Below are 16,796 nucleotides of genomic sequence, written 5' to 3'. Positions count from 1 at the left end.
GGTGGTACTGCCTTGCAGCCCTGAAACGAGTTCCCCCAAATGTCACGGCCTCTCAAAATACAGGGCATGGATTTTCTTCTGCCTTGAATGCTTTCCATCAAACCTGCGCCTGATTTATTAGTGTTTATCCTTCAGACCTCGGCTGAATTCTCTTTTTCCAAAGGAAGTTTTGCCTGCTTGCCACAGAGTAATTTTATACCCGTACAGGAACATGAACTTCTCCTTCATAACATTTATGACAGTTGTGATAATTTGTGTCTGTGTCTCCCTTATTAGGCTGTAAGCTCCATGATAATAGGGTTACCTGTTTTGCCCACAGTTGTGGAGTGGTGGTTATGAGCCAGGTACTGTAAGGTGCAGTTATTTTACTCAATTCATACTATTCAATGAGTCAGATGTCTTCATTGTGGCCCCCATTTATAGAAAAAGAACGTTTGACATGAAGACCTAAGTGTCTTCATGTGCGGAGACTCTAAATGTGGGGAAACCATGGGGCACCTGGGTGGCTCAGTTGGTTAAGCATTCGACTTCAGCTCAGGCCATGATCTCGCAGTTCGTGAGTTTGAGCCCCCTGTTGGCCACTATGCTGACACCTCAGAGCCTGGAGCCTGCTTCAGATTCTGTGTCTCCCTCTTTCTCTGCCCCTCCTCCACTAATGCTCTTTCTTTCTCTCAAAAATAAACATGCAAAAAATTAAAAAAAAAAAAGTTGGGGAAACCAGGATTGGAATCCATGAATTTTGACTCTAGGCCCTATATTTTAAAAACACCATATTACGGTAGATGGTTAATAATACTTGCTATATAAACAACAGAAATTAATAAAATATGCCTAGAATACTCTGTTATGCTTTACAAATACTACCATTTCCAAAAATTTAGATGATAATCTCTCATACCATAATTGTATTTTATCTTTTGTAATCAAGAGTATACTCCAAAATCTTACTGAGCTATAGAAATATTAGTGGGGGAATCACTTCTTCCCAGTAAAAGCATCAGGAATACTTTTAATCATAGGAAATTGATTCATAGGAAATTGATTCAATATTCTGAGTCATAGGAAATTGCAACTTGGAAGCTGTAAAAAAAATACAGCTCTGAAGCTTTGAAAAAAAATAGCTCACTATCAGTAATTTTATATAGCTCAATCCAATCAAAACTTTTTGTTGTTGTCAATAGAAATCCAAATAATATTTTTTTTTTTCTCCCTAATTCAACAACACATGAGGCTGGCCTGGCGTTTCCACAACGTGAAACAAGATGACGAGGTTTATGTCATCAGGAAATTTATTGCCTGAAAATACAAAGAAAACCCGCCCAAAGAAGTTTTGCAGACCAAGTATCTGAAAGGAAAGCACTGCCCCTTGCTCCTTTGTGCTTGCTGAGACAATTGAGAGATTGTTATTGGATGCAGTTGCACGCTCCAAACCCTGGCACTTCTCTCTTCTCCAGCATCTCTGAAGAAATTTTAACAGAGCTTTAAACCTTGATCTCACTTCCTTAACCTATTTGTATTTTCCAGTGGTGGAAAATAGTCAAAACAAACAACTATCCAAGCACCGCCTCCAAAAACCATGATAACAAAAAACGGAAACAAACTGAAACCTTTTGACCGAAAAGCCAAAAGGCAAAGCAGAACAAAACAAAACCGAGATGCTTATCTATATGGTGCAGTCTACCTAAATTCAAAATCTGTTTCTTTTGTGGCTCATACGGATTCTTTGTTGAAGTACTTTCAGTGCAAAGCTGAACCAAACGAAAGTGGAGTAAATGCTCACGACCATTATTTCCCATGAAATTAATGCTGGCTTCAAAGTTTTTACCACCTCACCTTTCTGGAGAACTTGAGTTCTAATAGTGTCACATCGCAGGACCCCTCGTGCCGTTTCTGGAATCTGAAATTGACCTGGACATCTGGTAAGACATTATTATGATTTTCTCTGTTTTGTGGAATGTTCTGAAGCTTTACCCTCACTATGAAGATACTTGTAGAGGGATGAAGCCCACTGATGTTTCTGGCTTTGCTTCTGAGTTCATGAAATGACCAAGATCTGGCAGCCATAGAGTTATAAGGCTTTTCTCATTTTCATGCACTTTTGCAAATTCTTCAGTAGTTTGTTCATAGCATTCTGGGTGTAGTTCACAGCTCATACTTAGGGACCATATGACACCCTCCCTCCTTTAAAATTGCCTGCAAAGAGCATGGATTTGGGAGTGAGATAGATTAACATGACTTAATGCATAATATTATTCAAGACAGCATCATGAGGATTAGATGAAAACACTTCTACAACTTTTACTTTATTTGTTTAATTTTTAAAAATGTTTTCTATTTATTTTCGAAGAGGAGGGGTAGAGAGAGAAGGAGACACAGAATCTGAAGCAGGCTTCAGGCTCTGAGCTGTCAGCACACAGCCCAATGCAGGGCTCAAACTCACCAACTGCGAGATCGTGACCTGAGCCCAAGTTGGATGCTTCATCAACTGAGCCACCCAGGCGCCCTGCTTCTGTAACTTTTAAGTGCAAGGTTTTGAGGCCTAATTAGACATTCAATACGTGTTCATTTTCTTCCGCATCTCCGTTAGGTGTCCTCTACCCTCCACGATGGGCCACTGGTGTCTCTAGTTGCTGGCCGTGTAGAGTATCATCTTTTCTTTTCTCAGTACTTACATCTGGATTCTGTGCTCTGTTCCATAGGTGTAACAAAAGCTCCCTGGCCTTTCTTCAGCTTTATCGTTTCTTGGGGAAATCTTCTGGAACCTTTCAAGTTTAGCTTGGTTTCAAGTGGCACCATTCTGAACCACTGGCACAACCGTTGGCATGTAGGGTTTCTTTAAAAAACCAGCGGCCAGGACCATGATTTTCTTCTATTTTGCCAAGAAACTTCATTAGTTTTATTTAGAACTGAGCCTCCCATGAAATGTGAAAATTACCCAAGAGAATGTGGAAGTTACCCAAGAAAAGAGGCTTGTGAAACTCTATTAAATTATACTTCAGATCCTTCATGAAGCAAGGTTAATCACTGGCCCCACAGTCAACTTCATCTTAGGGTGATATTATATAAGTCTTCTGGATAGTCCTTAGAGGATATGGGTGAGAAGTGACCAGTCTGGGTCTCCCTCTGATACATACCTACATACATCCAAAAAGTCTAGCAGCAGTCAAAAAATTTTTTTTTGCCTACTCATTAAATAAACATTTATATAATACCTACTACTATTGTTCAGCTTGTGACAAACACTGAAGATTCAATAATAAATATGGTTTAAATTTTTCTTTAATGTTTATTTATTTTTGAGACAGAGAGAGCCAGAGCAGGGTAGGGGCAGAGAGAGAGGGAGACACAGAATCTGAAGCAGGCTTCAGGCTCTGAGCTGTCAGTACAGAGCCCGACACGGGGCTAGAATCCATGAACTGTGAGATCATGACCTGAGCCGAAGTCAGACGCTTAACTGACTGAGCCACCCAGGCGCCCCAAATATGGTTTACATTAATAAATTTATTTCTTGTCTCAGACAAAAATAAACTAACAAATAACTCTCACCATATGAAGAGCAGTATTCTAATTATTGTGCATCATATCTCTGATAATATATAATACAACAAGCCTCTGAAGTGGGTGAGTACTATAATTATCTCCATTTTACAGATGAGGAAACTGAGACACAGAGAGGCTAAGCAACTGACTCTAGGTGACACAGCTAGTACGTGGAAGAGCCAGAATTTGAACCTTGGCTATCAGACAGTTTTTGTTTTTGTTTTTTTAAGTTTCACTTATTTAATTTGAGAGATAGAGAAAGCATGAACAGGGGAGGGGCAGAGAGAGGGAGAAAGAGAATTTCAAGCAGCCTCCATCTTGTCAGCACAGAGCCCGATGTGGGGCTCAAACTCAAGAACCTTGAGATCATGACCTGAGCAGAAATCGAGTTGGATGCTTACCTGACTGAGCCACCCAGGTGCCCCTTGCTATCGGACTGTTAATGTCCTGCCACATGGTCCCTTGGCTTACTTCTGAATTCATCTGTGGGGGAAGTAGTAAGTTTCCACCTGCTCAGAGCTTCCCACCACAGGCCCCTGGTATGTATACTTGTCAGCCTGAGAGCTTTCTCTGATTATTGTTTGGGGGCTTGCTCAGCGTTTGCAGGGTAAAGCTTAAAGGTGCCAGGTCTTTAATGCCTCCAGAGAAAACTCTCTGTGGGCGTTGGGTATGGTGGGTAAAATACCTTGTCCCTCATCTCTTGGAGACATGCTCCTTAAGGTTCTGAGACACGTTCCTTAAAGTTCCTCAGAGGGTTTTGAATGGTATGGCGCTCCCAAGGCTCTCAGGCGTGACCTGCTCATTGGCATGTTTGATCTCTTTGATCTCTTTTTCCCCCTTTCTTTCTCCGCTCCTTCATCTGTGCTTACTGGGATCACCTCTCAAAACAAGTACCTGCACCCAAACCTTTACCTCAAAATTTGCTTTTAAAGCCACCCAAACTGTGGCAGATACAACTCTCAACATAATATACTGCCTCTCTACAACCTCTGGTTCCTTAGTCTGCTTGGTCTCTGCTCAGAAAGGCCTGCCTTCACCATCTAAATTAAAATATTTATTTGTTAGGTTACAGGCTTAGCTGCCGAAACAAAGAGACCCAATATTGAGATTAAAAAAAATGAATTGCACTTATCTCTTGCATAGCATTCCAGAAATAGACAAGGAGTCACCTCCCCTTCCAAACATCTATATTCAGGAACATAGATTCCTTCCATCTGGAGGCTCTACCATTCCCTAGAGTCCCTGTTCAGGCTGGTTCACATTTCCACCAAGAAGGGGAAAGGAAAGAAAGGTATCCTTTATTAAGTATGTATCTTAGAATCTGTACACATTGCTTCTCTTCACATTCCATTGGTTAAGACATTGTCAGATGGCCTAGCTACGAAGGAGGCTGAGGAATATAGTTTTACTCAGGTAGCCATGTTTCCTTGTATCATTCAGGAAAATGGATATTGCGGATAATTAAGAGTTTTAAGCAAAAATAGCATCAACCCAAACAGCATTTATATATTCTTCTTCCCGCTTTATTTCCCATCAATTCACATATCACTATTTGATGACTGATATATTTCTCATATGTCTCCCCCACTAATGTATAAATGCCTTGAGGGAGAGGCTTTGTGAGTTTTGCCCACCTATAAATCCAGGCTCCAGCATGGTGCCAGAAGTCTGAAATCACTAGGGCTATACTACCTCTGAGGAATCAAGGCGACAACTTGTTTCTTCAGCTTTTGGTGGCTGACCTGGCTTTCTGGGCTTGTGACCACATCACTGCAGTTTCCAACTCTGTCTTCACATGACACCCTTTCTTTGTATCTTGCCCTCTTTTGTCTGCCTCAAATATCCCTCTGCCTTTTATCTGATAAGGAAACTTATCAGTGGATTTGGGCTCACCCAGTAACTCAGGATTATCTCAAGACCTTTAATTGAATCACGGTTGAAAAGGCCCTTTTTCTGAAAAAGGTAACATTCATAGTTTCTACAGTTTTTCTGTAAATATATCCTTTTTGAACTAGGGTACGGGGTCTGGGCGTGTGGTACATTTTGCAGCCTACCAGTCCCTTCTCTGGCCCCAAAGGTTCACATCCATCCCACATGGGAAATACAGCCACTCCATCCCAACATCCCCCAAAGACTCCATGTATGACAGCATCAACTCAAGTTCAAAATCTCATCTAGCTCTCATCAACCCCCTAATCCCAAATATCATCATCTAATCAGATACAAATAAGACTCTGGGGATCTACCCTAGCGCAGAATCTCTCTTCATTTCTGGACCTGTAAAACTAGAAAGTGAACTGTCTGCTTCTAAAATACGATGATGAAACAAGCATAGGGGAAAACAAACAAGCACAGATTCTGTAGACCAATAATGCATCTCTGTGTCAGATTAAATCGTGAGGCCACCTTGTTGTAGACCTTTGCTGGGGGAGGATGGCAGAGTTCCTCCAGGGAGAAATGTATATACATTTGGTGGTGGTAGGGTGGAGATCTTGAGACATTTTGTTAGGGAAAGGAAGATGAAAGAGATGAAGTTATTGAAAAAAGTCCTGTAATTTTTCTATAAATTTCAATAGATAGCTGTATAGAAAAAAGTATTATTGTTTGTTTATTATTTTGGCCTATTCTGATAATTTAAATCTTTTTATCTATGCCTACCTATATTTATCTACCCATCTGTCGATTGAAATTTATAGAAAAATTGAAAGTATGGTGCAAAGAACAATTTCATTTTTCCTGAAGCATTTGAGAGTAGGTGGCCAAATATGTGCCTCCATCACCCCTAATATTTTAGCATTTCCTACAAACCAGAACATTCTTCAATGTAACTTCAATACAAACAGAACCAAGATAGATTTTGACACATTACTACATCTAATCAGATTCCATTCAAGTATTGTCAGCGGTTCCCACAAGGTCCTTACCCCACACTCAAATTTCCCAATTGTCCCAGTGATGCCTTAGTAGCAAACATGCTTTCATCTGTTCACATTTAGTTGCCATGCTTCTTCACATTCCTGGAACAGTTTGTTGGTCTTTCTTTACCTTTCATGGCACTTTTGTAGATGACGGGCTATTATGTTATAGACTAGATATAGAAAGATATGTTTATATTTTCTAGAATTTTATGTGAATAGAATTATACATTATGTATTCTTTTATTTTTTGCCTGTCTTCTTTCACTCACCATGATGATTGTGAGATTTAACTGCCTCTGTAATTCATTATTTTGGGCGGGGGGTACTAAATGCCTATAGTTGAAGGCATGATACCAATGAAAAAACTTAAGTAGATATTTTGGTATTTCTCTTTTTTTTATTGTTGAGCTGTACTCTATTATATAGTTATACCACAATTTGTTTATCTACTCACCTTCTAGGGAATATTTGGGTTGTTTCCAGTTTTAGGCTATTACACAGAAGCTGCTGTGAAAATTTGTGTACACATCTTTGTATGAACATATGCTTTCATTTTTCTTGGGTAAATACCTAGGAGTGAAATGGCTTGGCCCTATTGACTTTTAAAAATGTGCTACCCATTTCCAAAAAAAACTATACCATTTTGCATTCCCACCAGAAGTGTGTAAGAGTTATGATTGCTTCACCACCTCACTGATACTTAAGTATGACCAATATTTAAAGTTTTAGACATTGTAGTGAGTGTGTAGTATTATCTTTTTGTGGTTTTGATTTGCATCTCCTTAATGACTAATCATGTTGAGCATCTTTGCATGTACTCATTTACCATCCATATATCTTCACTGGTGAAGCATCTGTTCACATTTTTTTTTTCCATTTGGGATGTTTTATTCTTATTAAGTTGTAAGAATGCTGTATATATTCTAGACTCAAGTTCTGTCCCTAATTTTGAAGGAAATTGCTTCTAAAGTCCAAAGTTTTCAAAAACTTTAAATGATTACTACTCTGCTTTGCTTTGTATTTAATAAAACCTTCACTAAACTGAAGTTCACTCAGAGTTTACTCTATGTTTTCTTCTAGAAATTTGGTAGGTTTTGCTCCTACACATAAGTATATGGTCCATTATGATTGTTAAAAATATGATGTGAAGATTTAAAGTAAGAGTTGAGTTTATATATATATATATATATATATATATATATATATATATATAAACTGTTTTAGCATCTTGACTGAAGAGGTTATACTTTCCACACTGAATTTTCTTGCATCATTGGTGAAAAACAATCAACCATGTATGTTTGCATCCATTTCTGGGCTCTTTATCTGTTCCATTGACTTCTACATCCATTTTTATGCCAAAAGCACAATTTTTCCTCAGTTGGGTAATAAATATCCTTCAACGTTACTACTTTGTTTTTTTTGACATGTTTCCATCATTTGTTTTTTGAGCAATTCTTTAGTTTCTGGCACAAAAGGATATTCTGTGTTCATCTTGTATTGCCTTAAGATCTAAAATTGGCCTTTCCTCCAACAAGCCCTATTTCCTATCTGTGGCGAATGGTATTTAGAAGCCAAGATCTGAGTGGGAGTCATGGACATTCATGACTATTAAGAGTATCACTAGTCCCATACCACTTAGTGGACAAGATAGAGTATATATATGCATGCATTTGAACACACATATGCACACATAATATACACGTATACACATGATACATATATTTACATCCATATTTCTCCATTTTTATCTACCTATTGAAGACTACTATTTCACACTGATGCCACCAATTCCAAAACAAGGTTAATTCTAATGTTTTTTCTTTCTATATTTGAACTGACTTCTGTGGCAATGGGGAAGCAGGATCCTCTTATCTTAAATATATTACTTATTTGATCAACCTCCCTTTATGCCATCACCATTGCCACCTTCCTTCTGCATAAATACCCTTCTTACCTTGTTAGGCCTCTTGTGCCAGACTCTTCCCTATGTGAAATCCTGTTTTACATTCCTGGGTTGTGATACTTTATGCTTGGCTGTTGTTGGGGAAGAATGCCCTCCTTACCCTGCTTGGACTTAGAACACTACTTTTCAGGGGACTTCCTTTCTTTCCTACCCCTTAAACCTGTGCAAATATTTACCTTCATCACCTACATTGAGTGGCTTTAAGATTGAACTGTTTTGGAAAGAAAAGGAAGAGAAGAAGATGAGGAAGAAGAAAAAGAAAAGAAAGACTAGTGGGATTAGATAAAAAGTAATTACATTTTGTCTTTAAGTGAGTGATAATGCAGGGTGCCTGGGTGGCTCAGTTGGTTAAGCATCCGACTTCAGCTCAGGTCATGATCTCTTGGTTCGTGAGTTCAAGCCCCGTGTTGGGCTCTGTGCTGACAGCTCAGAGCCTGGAGTCTGCTTTGGGTTCTGTGTCTGCCCCTCTGCTGCTCATGCTCTGTCTCTCTCTGTCTCTCAAAAATAAATACATGTAAAAAAAGAAATTAAGTGAGTGATAATGCAACTCAAAAAGAAATTAAGTGAGTGATAATGCAACTCTACTATTGATTTTATAGGAAAGACACAAATCACGTGTAAATAACACATTGATAAATGGTACTTTTACTTACATTGTATCTTTTGACCTTTATGGAAGTCAAAGCTGCTACAGCTGCCATTTCACATATCCTCTCCCCTCTCCTTCTGGGGAAAAGACAAGGTGCATTCTTTAGTGTGATTCTACTTTTGAAACTCCAACTCAAGAGTAATGGTTGAGGAAATTTAGGAGTGCTATCTGACATTCAATTTTAAGTGACTGTGTTTTTTTTTTTTTTTCTTGAATCTTTGACAAAATTCCACCTTTTGAGATGATTTGATCAATAAATGAGATGACCTGCTTCAAAGCTTGGTCAGGGCACATAGAGAAGATGAATAGTTAGAGAGGACAGGCTACTGGGAGGGGAGGGATTACTGAACTAGCAACAGCAACTTGTATACAGATGAATTCGTATACATCGTCAGTAGAAGAAAATACCTGAGGTCAGAAATGAGCTATGGAGGTTCATGTTAACACAAAGCACTGTGAAATTAAATTTCATTAGTTACCGTGGCATATATGTAATTATTGAATTCCATGCAATTCAGTCAGTGATTCACATTTAATATTTCATTTCATATGATAAAAAGCCAATGAAGTAGTGAACTATATCCACTCTAGAGGGGAAGAAGCTTAGAGGTTTAAACAAAACAAAACAAAACAAAAAAGAAAACACTTACTTAAGATCACCAAATTGGTAGTTAAGAGAGGTAGGGTTGAAACTTTATATCAGGATCTCTTTTTTTTAAGTTTATTTATTTTGAGAGAGAGAACGTGAGTAGAGGAGGGGCAGAGAGAGACGAGGACAGAGGATCCCAAGCCAGCTCTGTGATGACAGCAGCTAGTCTGATGTGGGGCTCAAACTCATGAACCATGAGATCATGACCTGAGCTGAGTCGGATGCTCAACCAACCGACTGAGCCACCCAGGCGCCCCTAGATCAGTAACCATTAACAAATATGGCTACAGTCATTTTAACCTATATCATCTTTGCAGTCAGTTTTTTCAGTAGCAAGAAAAGGCCTTCAAGGCCTTAAATTGATGTTAGATAAACATTCATACCTACAACAAGGATTAATCACAGATGACATTCTGTCTGCTGCATTTGGTGCAGTATATAGAAAGCTGCAATGGTTAAGGAGGGCTTTCTGAAGGAGGTATCCTAAGAGAAAACTCAGAGATGAGTATTTACATTAATCAGATGAAGGATAGAGAAAGGGTGGAAAAAGAAACACTTGTACTGATATAGAAACAAAAGAGGACATTCTGGAAACTGGCAAGGTCACTAACAATTGTTTTATAGAGAATAACAAGTATGATCAAAGGTGAAGGCAGAAAGGTAGTTAGTGGATAGATCCTAAGTGCCAGCAGACACCAAGCTAATTATCTTTTCAGTTATGAGTTATTATTGAACTCTTTTCAGTTGGGAACTAAAGAAATCAGATTAGTTTTCTAAAGATCGATCTCAGTGGTGTGGAGAATGGATCCCAGTGCATTGGTGAGAAAGTAAGCATGAGATAGAATAATCAGATAAGTGATATTGAACAGATCCATTTGAGAAATAATAAAGGACTCGAGCAAAGGAGTAGCAGTGAGCAGAATATGTAGGTTATGGAATCCAGAAATATTTAGGCACTAGCATTTATAGGATTTGTTCAGTGTCAGGTGTCTATGCATCGTGCCATTCAGATAGAGCCTTCCAGTACTCAGGTAGATGTATGGGTCTCAGCTTAGGACATATATCTGACCTGGGAAACTAGATGTGGGAATGGTAAGTGGACAAGAGTGTCGCTGAAACCATGGGGCCAGATGCTATCACTTAGAGAAAAATGTACAATGGAGAAAATAGAAAGCCAAGGACAGAACCCTGGCAAGAACAAAGGCACAGATACAAGAGGAGAAGGCCACAAAGGAGATGGAAAACTTGAAGCCAGAAGGATAGGAGGGCAGCCGGAGATAGAATCGTCGAAGAAAAAAAAGAGGAAACTATTACATTTAAAGTCTTAAATAATTAGGGGCGCCCAGGTGGCTCCGTCGGTTGGGAGTCCGACTTTGGCTCAGGTCATGATCTCACGGTGCGTGGGTTTGAGTCCTGCATCAGGCTCTGTTCTGACAGCTCGGAGCCTGGAGCCTGCTTTGAATTCTGTGTCTCCCTCTCTCTCTGCCCTTCCCTACTCACGCTCTGTCTCTCTGTGTCTCTCAAAAATAAATAAACATTGAAAAATTAAAAAAAAAAGTCTTAAATAATTAAATCTAAGGAGGCATGTTATCAAACTGCACAAAAATGGCATGTGTTGCAGACATTTAGTGATAGGCCAAGCATCATAAGAAGCAGTGTTACTCATAGAAGCTTGCAAGGCACTATTTTTATGTACATATATGTATGTAATATAGAGCTAATTTATGCTTCAGATGTGATATAGGCTGAAAATCTCTAATGTATTTAGATGGAACTTAGCTAAATTTCTGGATTTATGAATTCATCTGTTCATTTATCTATTTGACCAATATTGATTGTGCACAGAGCACTGAGCTGGAATATTTGATAATCTCTTTTCTATGAAACGCTGAAAGAAATTCTGGTGGCATTTATTTATTCTCCTAGAGTAGAGGTATCTCTTTGTCCCAGAGTAGATTGTGTTTTCTTTTTCTCTTTATTCAAAATTATTTTGAGAGTGGAGGGAGGGTCAGAGAGAGAGGGAGAGAGCATCCCAAGCAGGCTTTGTGCTGTCAGCGCTAAGCGCAACATGGGACTCCATCTCACAAACTGTGAGACCATGACCTGAGCCAAAATCAAGAGTTGGATGCCTAACTGACTGAGCCACCCAGGTGCCCCAGATTGTGATTTCTTAAGAACAGGTGCTATGACTCAACCGTCTGGAAAATGGAAATTAGAATGAAGTCTTGCAAATAATAGAAGTACAGATAATATTTAGTGACGGGATGAAGCATGAGAGTAGGAATAGAGGATTTTGTGACTGATTATATCCATCCAGAAAATGTTCCTTGGCACTGCTGTCAGAGAGCATTTCTCACTAAATGGTCTGACTCAGAACAATTTTCCATACGCTGCTTTGGAGAGATGGCGTAAAGTAATGGATAAGGACTATGCTCCTGGGCAATATGGTAAATATGTATTACAACTTTGGTAAATATGTATTACAACAAATATGTATTACATCCTTTCTTGTGTAATGAGATTGTGTTTGCTATTTATTTAAGATTGGTTCTTAACACTTGTATGACTACCGAGCTATTTTTAATTTCTCTTTAAAATTTCTTACAATTCTTGTTTCACTTTCCGTATGTTTTACCCATGGCCCTGTGAAGGTTGGGGGGCATTGGGTCCATTCGGTCATTCTGGCTATCACTATGTCAACATAAATGTCGGTGTATGTCTCAAAGATGATGTGGTCTGTTCAGAATATGCTTTCGACCTTTATCCTATCCAACCAACAAAAATTTGTTGCCATTACTTTCTACCTAACTAATCCATCATACCAGTTTTGGCTACTTAAGTTATTCCTAGTTATATTCTAAAAACAGTATCTCATCTTGCCTTCCCACTCTTTAAGAATGTTAATATACTTTAAGCTATACTCTTTAGATTAAATTAGTCTGTGTTAAGATTTTACTTTTGATTTCCTTTGAATTACTATCCTTGACCTTTTAATTACTGTAATTACTCTTCTGAAGTTACAATAAATAATCTATGTTATTTCAATATTTGGATATCAAGATCTGAATACCTAATTTCATGTAGTTTTCCAAGTGGCATAAGAAAATGCATTACTATTTGCAAAAGTCATAGAGATTTTAAAGCAAATTTTCTAAGTAGACTCTCTTAATATGTTAGTTGATAGAAAAGTATTTTTCTTTTTGAAGAAATTCTCTGTCATTTGTGAAGTCCTCTGTATTATATAGACTGTGGGTGAGACTTCTATTATATTAGGTTCCTTTTAGTTCCAAAAGGCCAGGCATACTTCTTTTGAATTTTACAAGGAATAACTAAGAAGAAGACATTTTTCTCCCTTTCATTTGCATACACCCAACATCACAGATATGTATAACTGTAGCCGCATATCATGTAATACATATAAGGCACCTTGCTGGGTATTGGGGTGAAACGGGTGAATTGTTCACAGTTCCTGCCCTGCAGCCATGCACTTTAGTGTGGGAGACAGATCCTTTAAGAAGTATCTCTAATTCATAAAAGGAAAAGAAGCTGTTATAATGGAGATACAATATATAACAGAGACATGCAAGAGTCCTAGACAGAGAGTTTTCAATATTGCCTGACTTCATGGTAGAGATGAGATCTGAGTTGGCCCAAATGAATGAAAAAGGAAGGACCTTCTAGGTAGTGATAAAGGCTTGAGCAAAGATATGGAGACAGAAAAGTAAACGTTGTTTAGAGAAACAATGATTAATCTCTTGTGTTTGGAACATGTGTTTAACATGTGTCTCAAGAATAGTTCAAGATGAGATGAATAAATTTGTGGAAAATTCAAATGCCTGGCTGTCAAATTTTGACCCTGTTAGAAAGGGACACTCAGAACAATATTAAGGAAAGATGTAATATTTTCTTTTTCTTTTCTCCACAGTATTTATAAATGAAATGATGGTAATATATTTTGATACGTCTATTCATATGATGTTTCTTTTTAATATATTATCCTTTATATTGCTTTACTCTGCCTTGAGGAAGATTAGCATTACTACATCAGAGAATAAAACAAGAAAAGAGTGAGAGAACATCAGTACTAAGTTTTGCATTGCAAATTGTATTTTTTATTCTTAGCAAGACAACAGCCTTAAAATTTTAGTATTGCTGCAATATAAAGGGAATTTCCAAATCTCTATAGCTTCCACAGAGGGATCTGGAGCCAGAGGTCTGACTAGATCTTTTGCTCCTTCCCGGGTGTGTGGAATGGATTCTGTTTTGAGGCTAAGCCCTTCAGAAGAAGCAAGATGTGATGGAGAAAAGAAGGGGAAGTAGGGAGCCCAAGCTATAAGCTCTGTCAGATTGTGGAGAGAGATGACAAAACCTGATGAGAGGATAAAAGAACATCTATGGCTAAGAGATATTTTCCTGAAAACATTGTGCTTTTGAACATCCTTCTTTGTAACCTCTGCCAACCTTAGAAAGTTCATTTATTTGTCTCCAAAAAGCATGAGGGAAGAGAGGGCATCCAGAAGCCTTAACTGAGAAAGACAGAATCAACCAGAAGAGATAGTTTAATAGGGAAGAAATGAGATATTATAGTTCAGGAATTGAAAAAAGTGTTTTGTTTTCTCATTTACCAAAGAGATGAAGATCTCAAAGGAAAATCAGATCAGTCATAGAAAACAAAATTACATTTGCTTTAAATATCTGAATGTTGTTATTGTTTTTCTATTTAACAAAATGCTTCATCCATTTATGAATCATTATTTGTTTCTCTTAATTAAACCACAACAATTGTATAATAAAGGACTAAAACATTTCACACTGGTTTGCCAAGCCTTATAGCAATTTGGTTCTCTTACTTGGTGGCTGTATCACTGGTCAGAACAAGCAGTTCATGACCTAAGATGAAAGGTGTGTGGAGAGTCTTAGGTCCCCCAGGAGGAAGGTAGCAGAGAAGCTGATAGACAAGGAGGAGAATAGAGGAGGCTGAAAGTATCACGTCTGGAAAACAGGAGACTTATGATCCCATGACTCTGCAGTCCAGATTATCTGGACCTAGTGATCACCCTTCTAAGGCAGGTATTATTACTTTGGTGCACATAAGACCATATTAAATTTATTAACACTTTCTGGGATTAATTTTTTATTTAGTTGACTTTACAAAACAAATTTATATGCACTTTTCCTCCCCCCCCCTTATTGCCATTGATCCTTTGGTCCCTAAACTAACTGCTGTATTATCTGGTAAGGTGTTAGATTTGGTAATATTATCTGATATTAACAGAAGTACCGTATTGTTTCAAGTTACTGCAGAAGACGAAGAAATGTGGATTTGGCATTTTGTGGTAATATTGTCTTATTAAACAGAACATGCATGTAATAAAATAAAAAAAAAATATATCTAGTTATAGAAAGCCTATGAATGGAAGAAGAAGGGAAGAAGAAGAGGTGGCATATTGGTACCGAATGGAACTTGTGGGGATGGTGGAAATGTTCTGTATCTTTCCCATAATGGTGCACCCATTTGTCAAAACTCATTGAATTGTACACTTAAAGTGTATATAGTTTATTATATGTAAGCTATACTTCAATAAAGTTAATTTTTTTAAATAAAATAATATAGTAAGCATAATAATTTTGCCAAGAAGTGCTTACCTAGGTTTGAATTCTTGCTGGGCCCCTCACAAACTGATTGACCACCCACAGGGGTAAATGATGACCCCTCTGAACCTGTTTCTTTATCAAGTAAGAATAGCAGAAATATCTATTCCCTAGGATCCATATTAAGAAAATGTAGTAATATATGTAAAGCACGTAGAAAAAAAAAGCACATAGGAAGAGGTTCAGGAAAGCGTATCTTTACCTATACTTGTATAACCTAGTGAGAGCTAATAAAAACATTTTCATTAATAGACCTGAATAATTCAATCTCAATTATAAGAGACAGCTCTTTGCTAAAACACCTAAAATAAAAAAGAAATATGTGTGCTATTATTCTAGTTTTTTTCTAATATAAAAGTATTCTTTCCCTATATTTCATTATTTCAGGAGAAAATATATTCAGTTCTTCTGACAAAAACTGAGGGAAAAAAGGTTTTTAATATGCTTTTAGTAAGAAAGATAACTACAGTGTGCTCATAATGGTCGTATAGCTTTCTTTCATTGCTGGGGCTCTAAATTACACTACACCAATAATGTTATGCCAATAACAAAAACTATGAAGTTTATTAGCTAATGTTTTTAAGAACCACTTCCTTTAAAAGTAAAAGATCTCAGTCTCTTGGCTCCATAACCATTTTTGGAATGTTCTGGCTGAATTCTTTTAAATCAGCTTAATTTATGGCCCAAACTATCATGGTTACTTCAGTATGAAGTTAATTCATTTAAACACAGACTAGCTTCTGATTCTCTCTGAGATTTACATTGTAGCCAAAGATGGTATAAAATAGATTCACTCCCTCAGAATAAAATGATAAGAATTATTGCTCTTGGCCTCTCTATGACTGCTTCAGTCAACAAACGTGTTGGCCTTGTAAAATAATGACTAAAATGCTCACCATCTGAAAGCTAGGAAAGGAATGACTGTACCATAAAATATTTAAATGAAATTTGCCCAGAGACTGAGGAAAACCAGAGAAGAAGAAACTCCCTTATTTCTTATTTGTTTGTTTGCAATTTACATCTCACTTCTGCTTGCTTATGAAAAGAATTGGAAGACAAGACGTGTAGTCTTGCACACTACAGTCACTTTAAAAGATTTGGAAAGAAAAAAAGAAATGGAATTGGGGGGTATTCAATTACTCTAATATATGCTAAATGTCTTTAATTCGCTGTTACTGAACAATGGAGAGGAGCTCATCTTTGTTGCACTGTAGTGAAATGTGAACTATAATTGGGAACCCATTTAATTACCGTTTTGTACTCCAGCATACTGTTTTGTACTATAGCCCATGAATTTAGTGAAGTTTATGATATAGTAGGTAAGAGTGCATGTTCTAGGGTCAGGCAAATCTGAAGTTGAACACTGGTTCTCCTATCCAGTGGACAAGTAGTATGGCCTCAATTCCTGCCTCTCCAACCTGA

The 16,796-nt window shown here is 37.7% G+C and overlaps 1 long non-coding RNA gene across 4 annotated transcripts in view; it reads left to right on the top strand.

Annotated features, from left to right (window-relative positions):
- Positions 1–1,623: 1,623 nt before the first annotated feature.
- LOC115523473 overlaps positions 1,624–16,796 on the top strand; it is a 108,663-nt gene continuing 93,490 nt past the window's right edge. The window contains exon 1 of one of the 4 annotated variants that reach the window (XR_003971752.1): positions 1,624–1,919. This is a non-coding gene — a long non-coding RNA (uncharacterized LOC115523473). The remainder of the gene's footprint in view (positions 1,920–16,796) is intronic. The other 3 variants (XR_003971756.1, XR_003971751.2, XR_003971749.2) reach the window with 3 other exon arrangements.

Source organism: Lynx canadensis, chromosome C2, assembly GCF_007474595.2.
Source record: "Lynx canadensis isolate LIC74 chromosome C2, mLynCan4.pri.v2, whole genome shotgun sequence".
NCBI classification, from domain to species: Eukaryota; Metazoa; Chordata; class Mammalia; order Carnivora; family Felidae; genus Lynx; species Lynx canadensis.
This window is presented reverse-complemented; position numbering and strand designations above follow the sequence as displayed.